Consider the following 9,987-nt stretch of genomic DNA (forward strand, 5'->3'; position numbering starts at 1 on the left):
TAAACCCCTGCTCCAGAATAACTGCCTCACCGTCGCTTAGTGCGGACTGTATCACGGCGCAAGCTTCTGCCACACTAAATCTGTACGTCTTTAAGGTGCCATGACTCTCTCCTGCTTTGTGTTGCAAGAGAGTCTAGTTGCGTTTTAGGTTGCTGTACAACCCGCCCCCCGCCCCCCACCCCAGTACGACTCCTGAGACTTTGATACATGACAGTCAAAGTGTGATCGCAGGGGAAATGCCTCCCGGTGACAGAGAAATTGATCTGCTGCTTTCTGCCTGTTTTGCAGCTCTTAAACATAAAAATAATAATAAAAGAAAAGTTGGCACTCAGGTTGGTTTCGGGTCGCTACCTTTAGAAACTGCCCCTGTGGCTTTTTCTGTAACGGCAGCGTGCTCTGCAGATATTAGCAGGTGATTGTTTTTCAGTTCCATGCCAGAAACCATTTCACTTGCTGCTTCCTGCGTTTCAGACTTCTGGAAAAGACACAGGAGCAGGCCCGGGTGGATTTTCTCCTGGTCGGCCGACAATCTTAAATGCATTGGCTTGTTTGTCATCCCCCCCTCTCCCCGCCCACGGCTGTTCCCAGACTATTCATCTCCAGCCACTTATTACTTTTGGCGTTTGAACTTCATGTACATTCTTCAGACGGCATTATCGTTACATCTCTCTGAGGTTTCACGCGCCTGCAATAGCAAAGTAGGCAGACAGTCTGCTGTCTGGGTAAGATTGCACGGCACTGCCAAGGAAAGTTGTGTCCGGAGATGGCAGTGCCACCCCTGCTCTTACCTTACTCCAGAGGAGCCTCCAGCAGGGGGCAGCCTCACCCAGGCACTACAAAGGCAGGCAATTCTGCCTGGGCGGTGGGGTAAGAAGAAGAAGTATGGCAAAGTTATCTAGAGTTGCCCGTTCTGGGTTGGGAAATTCCAGGAGATTTTAGGGGTGGAGCTTGAGGAGGGTAGAGTTTTTTTGGGGGGGGTGCGAGGGACCACAGTAGGGTATAATGCCATAGAGTCCACAGCCATTTTCTCCAGGGGAGCTGATCTCTATCACCTGGAGATCAGTTATCATAAGTAGGCAGGCGCAGCAGCTTCTTAAAACCTCTGAGGAGGGCGGAGCAGGGGAAGTGAAGACCCAGCCAGGGAGGCCATTGGCCAAGATTCCTTTCACTCATCTTGAGCCCACCCCCGAATAACAACAACATAGGGTTGCAAGCCTCCAGGTGATGGCTGGAGATCTCCCGGAATTACAGCTGGTCTCCAGGCCACAGAGATCTGTTCACCTGGAGAAAATGGCTACTTTGGGGGGTGGCGTCTGTAGAATTATGCCATGCCAAACCCCACTTTTTCCAGTTTTCTCCAGGTTTCACCCCCCAGATCTCCAGGAATTTCCTAAGTTGGAGCTGGCAACCCCACAACAACAACAGCATTCAATTTATATACCACCCTTCAGGGCAACTTAATGCCCACACCTCAGAGCAGTTTACAAAGTATGTTACTATTATCCCCACAACAATCACCCTGTGAAATGGGTGGGGCTGAGAGAACTAGAAGCTGTGACTGACCCCAAGATCACCCAGCTGGCTTCAAGCGGAGGAATGGGAATCAAACCCAGTTTTCCAGATTAGAGTCCTTCCGCTCTTAACTACTACACCAAACTGGATCCAAAGAGAGTGTCGAGGTCAGAGGGTGTTGGGTCAGCCCTCCCAACAATCTTTTCTTAGGCCAATCCAGGGGAGGGCACGAATTAATATAATAATAATAACATTCAATTTATATACCGCCCTTCAGGACAACTTAATGCCCACTCAGAGCAGTTTTACAAAGTATGTTATTATTATCCCCACAACAAACACCCTGCGAAGTGGGTGGGGCTGAGAGAACTCCTAGAAGCTGTGACTGACCCAAGGTCGCCCAGCTGGCTTCAAGTGGAGGAGTGGGGAATCAAACCTGGCTCTCCAGATTAGAGTCCTGCCGCTCTTAACCACTGCACCAAACTGCCTCTCGGAGTTAGACAGCTCCCAAGATGCCAATGAGGATAGGAGGCCTTGAAAGAGAGAGTGGGACGCTGATGCAATCGAACCCCCTTTCTCTTTGTATTCAGCAGTTGCCAAGTCCATGTCAGGAAATTCCTGGAGATTTGGGAGGGAGACTCTAGGGAGGGTGGGTTTGGGGGAAGGGAGGGGCCTCAGCTGAGTATAACACCGTAAAATACGCCTCCCAAGTCCACCATTTTCTCCAGGGAAACTGATCTTTGTCACCTGGAGATCAGTTGTAATTCCAGGAGATCTCCAGCTACCTCCTGGAGGCTGTACAGCAGCAACAGAGAGACACAGACACAGAAGGAAAATATGCAAAAATGTATATAGAATCACGTGTATGTTTATATATATATATATTAAAAATATGAGAAATATTAATTCACTGGCAGCACTTGTCACTTTATAAAAACATACATGCGATTCTATATACATTTTTGCATATTTTCGTCCTGTGCCCGAGGTTTCCCCTGCTGATTGCTGTACCCCTTGGAAGCCTGGTAACCGTATTTAAACCGGGCTTGGGGAAAGGGGTGCTGAAGGATGCTGCTGTCCCAGACTCCTCTCCTGCTGGGGAAGAGTCTGACAAGTTGCCAACTTTTCAACTGGCTGCTGTAGCTCTGCCTTTACGTCAATGGTAGAATGTGTAGTCTTCTTGCGCTGACTTCACCACATCAGCCTGTGCATTAAAGGCACAAGCTCAGGCTGGATGGTGTTTTCCTCCCGCCCTGATCAGTTGGTAACTCTTCATGCTACATAGTAGGACGAGGGAATAAACGGAGTCATCTTGCTTTTAAACCTGTGGCTTTCCCAGCAATGAGCCAAGCACAGACTCGAGCATTTCTGATCACTGCAGTTCTGTGCTGGGGGGGGGGGACTTCGCCAGCTGAATTTCCTGCACTCCTCACTCAAGGTGCTGCTACTTTTCCGGGAATGTCAAAGACTGCAGCCTCTAAAGCAAACTCTCCCTTTGCTGCAGAGCTTTTTCTTCTACTCCCCAAAATGAGCCTTGACCTATTTCCAATCCCACCCCGGGCACGCTTTTGACATGTGGAGGGTTACATAAAAGACAGACAAGTCATAATCCCATCTTTTGCTTGGAGATAAGGATTACTTTCATTTTCCGAGGACCAGAAGAATCACAAAATCCACAGGGTGCTGTGGATGGGCTAGGAGAGAGGTCTTTGCACCATCCCCCCCTGCTGCTTGGCAGAGGTGTGGCTGGAAACTAGCTATGGGGCAGGTGAACGGGTCAGGTCCTAGAATGTTTGGCACGTAACATCTCAAGGCTTGGGTCTCTAGCTCTCAATTTTTTTTCTACCTGCAGGACAGTGTGTGTGGCTTCTTTCTCCATTTAATTCTCTCAAACTCCCTGTGAGGTAGACTCAGAATCGTAGGGTTGGAAGGGACCTACAGGGTCATCTAGTCCAACCCCCTGCACAGTGCAGGAAATTCATAACTACCTTCCCCCTCTCTCTCTCCCTCTCTCTCCCTCCCCCCCCTCACACACACACAGAGTGACCCTTGCTCCATGCCCAGAAGATGGCAAAACACCTAGCCAAACAGGCCTGGGGGAAATTGCTTCCTGACCCCATAGTGGCGATGGGCATTACCCTGGGCGTGTAAGAAGGGGCCACAAGAACTAAGCACTGATGTAACCCTTCCAGTCCTCCCTCTCATGAGGTTCACAGAATCAGCATTGCTGTCAGATGGCCATCTAGCCTCTGCTTAAAAACCTCTAAAAGAAGGAGAGCTCACCACCTCCTGAGGAAGCCTGTTCCACTGAGGGGCCGCTCTCACTGTCAGGAAGTTCTTCCTAATGTTGTTTAGCCGAAAACTCTTTTGATTTAATTTCAACACATTGGTTCTGGTCTGACCTTCTGGGGCAGCGGAAAACAACTCTGTGCCATCCTCTACATGACAGCCCTTCAAGTACTTGAAGATGGTTATCATATCACCTCTCAGTCGTCTCCTCTCCAGGCTAAACATACCGAGCAACCTTTCCTCTCAGGGCTAGGTAGGCTAGGATGAGAGGCAGCAACTATCCCAAACTGATCTGGTGAGAGTCCTGGCTGTGAAAAACCCGCCATCAGAGACCCCAGAGAGCTTAGGTAAAATTGACTTGGATGGACCCAGGGTCTCACTCGCCGGAAGGCACCTTCATGTGTGTTCACGTGGTCCATTTGGAAAGGAAAGAGCAGATCAGGTAACGAAGAGGAAAAGGCCTGTGTTGATAGCCCAGAGAGGTGTGAGGAGGTCTCACTGTTCCTTACATAAGGTTGGGGGTTACAGATGGAGAACGTGGCTAGAGGGATAAAATTCCCAAGGAGGGAGAGCAGAGGAGCCGGAGTGCTTTGAGCAAGTCTCTGGAGAGGCGTTGTAGACATTTTCTAAACAAATAAGTTCAGTGCAAAAGTTGACAGGCCTGATATTTCCCCCCACTTCTGTTTTGAATCTGACTGCAGTTTTAGGTCTGCCCACCTGCAGATATTTCCACTGGTCTTAAACTGAGCCGGTAAGATAGAGCAGTTAACATCTCGGGTTAGGACTGCGGAAACCCGAGTTCAAATCTCCACTTTTGTCTACCTGACAAGGTTGTTGGGAGAATAAAAGTGAGGAGGGGAGAAACATGTATGCCACCTTGGGCTGGAAAGAAGTGAAGGATAAAAGTGATGGGTAGAGAGAGATGCCCAGCCGAGAAAAAGGTGGGCAAGATTGCCAACGGATCGAAGATTGCCAACGGATTTGGCTTGCTTCTGGGCCTTGATATCTGGGGCAGGGGGGGCGGGGGTAGGACTTCAGGTCAAGTGGGAAAAGGGTTAGTAACTGAGAGAACCTCAATTTCTCTCTGTGTGAGTGGAGTAAATCTCTACAGCTGCAAGGCACAGCCATCTCTCATTAGGACTGAGCATCAATCCATCTCAAGTCATGCTAGAGAGGAGAGTTAGTGTGGGATGAGCGGAGCGGAGCTGTCCCTTCCTCTGCGTCTCCCAGCCCCGTCTCATTAAGCTCCTTTGCTGAAAGCAGATCTGAGGATCGATTCATCCTACTTGGGGCCTGATTGATTTCCTCTTGCGAGCGTGTAAAGCCCTTTGTAGCTGGCCGCTAATGAGGCCTCCTCTGACTCCCTTTCCCCGGGTCGTCTGAGGCTTGCTTGGTGGGATGGCAGGAGCCCCGGCGCCTGTTCCTCATTCCTGCCAAGGTAGCAGTTTGCCCCTGCCCTTGTGTGCCGAAGAAGAACTCGGGGAATCCAAACAAAATAACAGTTCTTCGTAGAACGAAAAGGTCTGGATGCTCCAGTATCAGGGAGAGCAACAACAGATGGATACGCTCTGTGGACAAATTCTGTCATATGCTGCTATCAGGGCCGGCGCGTCCGTTGAGGCAGTGGGGGCAGCCGCCTCGAGCGCTGAACTTAGAAGGAGGCGCCGTCCCCACTCACCTCTCCTCCCCTTCGCTGCTGCTGCTCAGGTCCCAGCGAGCCGGGTGCCCCAGCGGTGCGGCAGCAAGCAGGGAGGCATAAAAGGGACCTGAGCAGCAGCGGAGAAGGGGCGGAAAGGCGAGCGGGGCGGCCCGCTGCCCCACTCGCCTCCCCGCTTGCTGCCATGCTGCCGGGGCACCCGGCTCGCTGGGAGCTGAGTGGGGAAGTGGGCCGCCCCACTCGCCTCTCTGCCCCTTCGCCGCTGCTGCCTGCCTTGGCTCAGCTCCCAGTGAGCTAGGCAGCGTGGCAGCGAGTGGGGAGGCAAGCAAGGAAGCGGACCACGTCCCCGCTTGCTTCTCCACCCCTCACCGTTGCTGCCCACCTCAGGCAAGGGGGACACTCCTGCGTGATGACATCACAAGTGACATCATCGCACAGGGCCAGAGTGCGCGTGTGCTTTGCAAGCGCGCACAGAGCAAGTATCTCGCCTCAGGTGCCAGAAATGCTGGCGCCGGCCCTGGCTGCTATTCATGCATTTTAATATTTCCATGCGCAGTATGATTACTCTTTGAGGACTAGCACCTTAACTATTTGCATCCTGTGTATCCAGTGTGTATATCCTTCACCAATTTGCAATAGCACTTGAAGAATTTACTCACTTTGGGTACAGAGACCTTATATGACAGACATAGAACTATACATTTCTGTATTAGAATATTTTCCACAGAAGGAATGGTTGTCTTCTTTCCTTTATTGCTCTATTGACTGTGTCTTATTACTTCTTAGTCAGTATATCACGGGTTATATTGTTTTTGTTTCTGCCAATATCAGGGAGCGGCAAGGCTTGCATTCAGTTCCGGGGGACTGTGCATATTTTTCTGGGTCACACTGGAAGGGGGTACAGGGCGGCCATCTAGCTGGGCCTTGTTCACTTTGAACGGCCTGTAATTTAGGACTTTTAAAAAACAAACAGAGGGTGCAACCTCATCTATTCCAGGCTAGAAGGCTTAGCAAAGGAGGCCACATTTCTGCATTTCATTCACTCTACTTACAGGTCTAAGAAATGCTACTGTTCTGATTCTGCTGATTGGAAAGCGGATGCTAAAGCGTTCTATGCTGTCTACCATGTCCAGAGCTGAGGCAGGACATCGAACATTAATTTCCAGGCTCTTGGGAGACCAGTTTGCATGTCTGCATTTATCGCAGCCTCCGGAGTATGAATCAGCCATCCCAGATTAATCACCACTGTCAACAGATCCGTGTTGCTTGAATATTGACAGAGGCAGCCCGTTTTTCAACTGGCGCCCACAGCTGTGTGTGTAACAGTTGATTTTGCCAACATTAAGAGATGATAATCAGAGACAGTGTGTGTAGGGGTTAGTGTAGCAGACTAAGGGCCAAGCTACAAGTGATGAATGACACTTGAACGGCAAGTGGATTGAGTGGAGCGCAAGTGGACAGGGAGAAATACACTTGCCATTCAAGTGTCATTTGTCACTTGTAGCTTGGCCCTTAGAGGTCTGGGTTCAAATCCATCCTTAGGACCTTGGGCCAGGCATTTGCTTTCAGTCTAACTTCCCTCACAGGGTCATTGTAAGGTCAAAAGGAGGAGAACCCAACCATATAGGTTGCTGCCCTGGTATTCTTGTGATAAAGAGTGGAATAAGAGCCAAACTACAAGTGACGCCTGACAGATTGGATACTTGTCAGCTTCCCTCAAGTTTTGATGGGAAATGTAGGCATCCTGGTCTCGCAGCTTGGCTCTCCGACGGCTGTCCAATGGACTTTTCAACTGTCACTTGTCCAACATTCCGCCAAGCTGCCTACATTTCCCAACAAAACTTGAGGGAAGCTGACAAGTGTCCAACTAGTGTCAGGCGTCACTTGTAGTTTGGCTCTAAGATGGTTAATATTTTTAATCTACTAATAAAACTCGCCTGTTGCTTTCTACAGATGACAGTGAGATTAAAAGCATAGCAGGAAGCTAGGCTGGTTTTTCCCCTTCGGCAATGTTGAAGTTATTTCAACATTGTGTGCAGTCCATTGGTGTGTTTTAAATGCAGGATCTCTTTAACAATTAGGACATCGCTGCTCTTCATTAAGTGATCCCGAGTAGAAATGGGCACGAACCAAGGGGAAACGAACAGCGCGGTTTGTGGTTCGTCGTGTTTCATGAACCACAAACTTACAAACTTGGCCCAGTTCACGAACCGGTTTGTTTGGTTCATGAAAACGTCACTTCTGGGGCAGCAGAAGATTATTTCCGGGGCTGTGGAAAGCCCATTCCCACCCCCGTTGCCTAGGAAAGTGATCGATCGGTGCCAGGCTTTCTGTAGTGACGAATCAAAAAACGAACCAAACGAACCAGCCTAAAGTTTGTGGCAGTTTGTCAGAAATGGGTTCTAATGTACCACCATTCATGAACCACGAACTGGCCCAGTTCGTGATGAATTTTGGTTCATATTTCGGTTTGTGCCCACCTCTAATCCTGAGTGATACACTGGCAAAGAGTAACAGGAGTAAAAATAGCTGGTGGGGAAATGGAGCCTCCAGTTTTAGAGGCAGTAAACCTCTGCTTGTTGAAGGGGGGAACAATAGCAGAGGGACAGCTTTTGCCTTCCTGCCCTTCCCAGAATCATCTGGTTGGTCACTGTATGAAACAGCCACATGCAGTAGGGAGACCTTTGTCATTATAATAATAATAACAATAATAATAACATTCGATTTATATACCGCCCTTCAGGACAACTTAATGCCCACTCAGAGCGGTTTACAAAGTGTTATTATTACCCCACAACAATCACCCTGTGAGGTGGGTGGGGCTAAGAGAGCTCAAGAGAACTGTGACTCGCCCAAGGTCACCCAGCTGGCTTTGTGGAGGAGTGGGGAATCAAACCCGGCTCTCCAGATTAGAGTCCCGTGCTCTTAACCACTACACCAAACTGGCTCTCCAGTGGGCAAGTCTAATCAAGAGCTTAGATGGTGTTATGATTGGTAGGTTTGGCAACAGCTTTGAGCCACGGTAGATCAGAATGGAGCCTCCAGGTTTAGAGGCAGCCTACCTCTGAATAAGAGGAACAAAGAATTGCAGGGGGGGTATTAAAACATGCTGTGCTTGTGAATATCTCAGAAGTTGGCTGTTGTTAGGTTGCTGGATTTGATGGACCTTTGGTCTGACACTGTAACCCCATGAACGGTTTAATCCTTGAGAACCTAAGAAATGGTCTTGCCAGTTCAGACGGAGGTCACTTGCTGGTTGCTCAGGGGGTCTTGCCTAGGATTCTGGCCTAGAATGACCTTGGCCTGATCCAAGAAACCGTTTCTTAGATTCTCAAGGATTAGACAAACCAGGGAACTGCAGCCTACATTCTGCCCACCCCGGGTTTACACAACCACAAACCAAGCAGGCTTGACCCCATATTTCTCCGGGGGTGTCCTCAGGTTCAGTGGAGGGGTGTATTCTTAAGTCCCCCGCTTTCCAGGTGTGCGGGGGCACTGGCTGCTTCCATACACGTTGGATAATCCACTTTCAATACTCTTTAGTGAACATTTGGAACTGCTTTTCCATGTGTGGAACAAAAAATCCGCTTCCAAAGGATTGCTAAAGTGCATTGAAAGTGCATTATTCAACGTGTGTGGAAATGGCCACTATCAGGATTGGGATTACAGTATGACGGAGGGGGTGTTAGGCTTCCCCCCCCTTCCATTGCACAGCTTTCCCAACCTGAAATGGCCTGGGGGGCCCTATTTGTTTCGTTGGGATCTCCGTATGTATTGATGAACTATGTGTTAGGTTTCTACAGTGAGGCAAAGAGCACTTCCTCGGGTTGTTTCAGGTCAGGAAAACAGCAGGAGGGGGGAATCTAAGCCCTTTCTTTGTGGAATCCGTGGTCCCAATCCAAATCGACTCTGTCTACACCTGAGAATTGTGGAACTTCAGAGCACGTCTCTCCACCAAACTCGGGGAAATCCAAGCGTGTAGTGAGGTCCTAAAAGGGCCGAGCAGTCCAAGGAAGGAAAATCAAGAAAGAAACCAGCCTATGTGACCCTACAAGACTTGAGTTCAAACCCCCGCCCTGCCATGAAGCTCACTGGGTAACTTTGGGCCAGTTGCTGTCCTTGACCTGGCCTACCTCACAGGGTTGTTGTGAGGATAAAATGGGGATTGGAGGAGAACTCGTGCTCTGAGCTCCTTGGAGGAAGGACAGGATGCGAATGGAATAGACATAGACAAGTTGTCTCGTCTGCTCACATCATTTTGAGTGCCTTCCAGTGCCTTCTCCTGGGAGATGACTTCATCTTTGCTGCTGACTCTGATGGCTGTCCTTTCCTCACCCACTCGCTCCCCCCCCTCCAGTAATCGACACTGATTTTGTACAATTAAAATACCTTTTCTTCCCCATGCGTCACTGCCAGAAAGAGAAATGTGATGCTAAACACTCAGATCCTGTGGGAGGCCAAAGTGCAACGATCGATCTAAGCAAGGGCATTGCTTCAGATTCTGCAGAAAACAAAGATGAGACTCAGAG

The sequence above is a fragment of the Eublepharis macularius genome, chromosome 1 (assembly GCF_028583425.1).
Source record: "Eublepharis macularius isolate TG4126 chromosome 1, MPM_Emac_v1.0, whole genome shotgun sequence".
Lineage (NCBI taxonomy): Eukaryota > Metazoa > Chordata > Lepidosauria > Squamata > Eublepharidae > Eublepharis > Eublepharis macularius.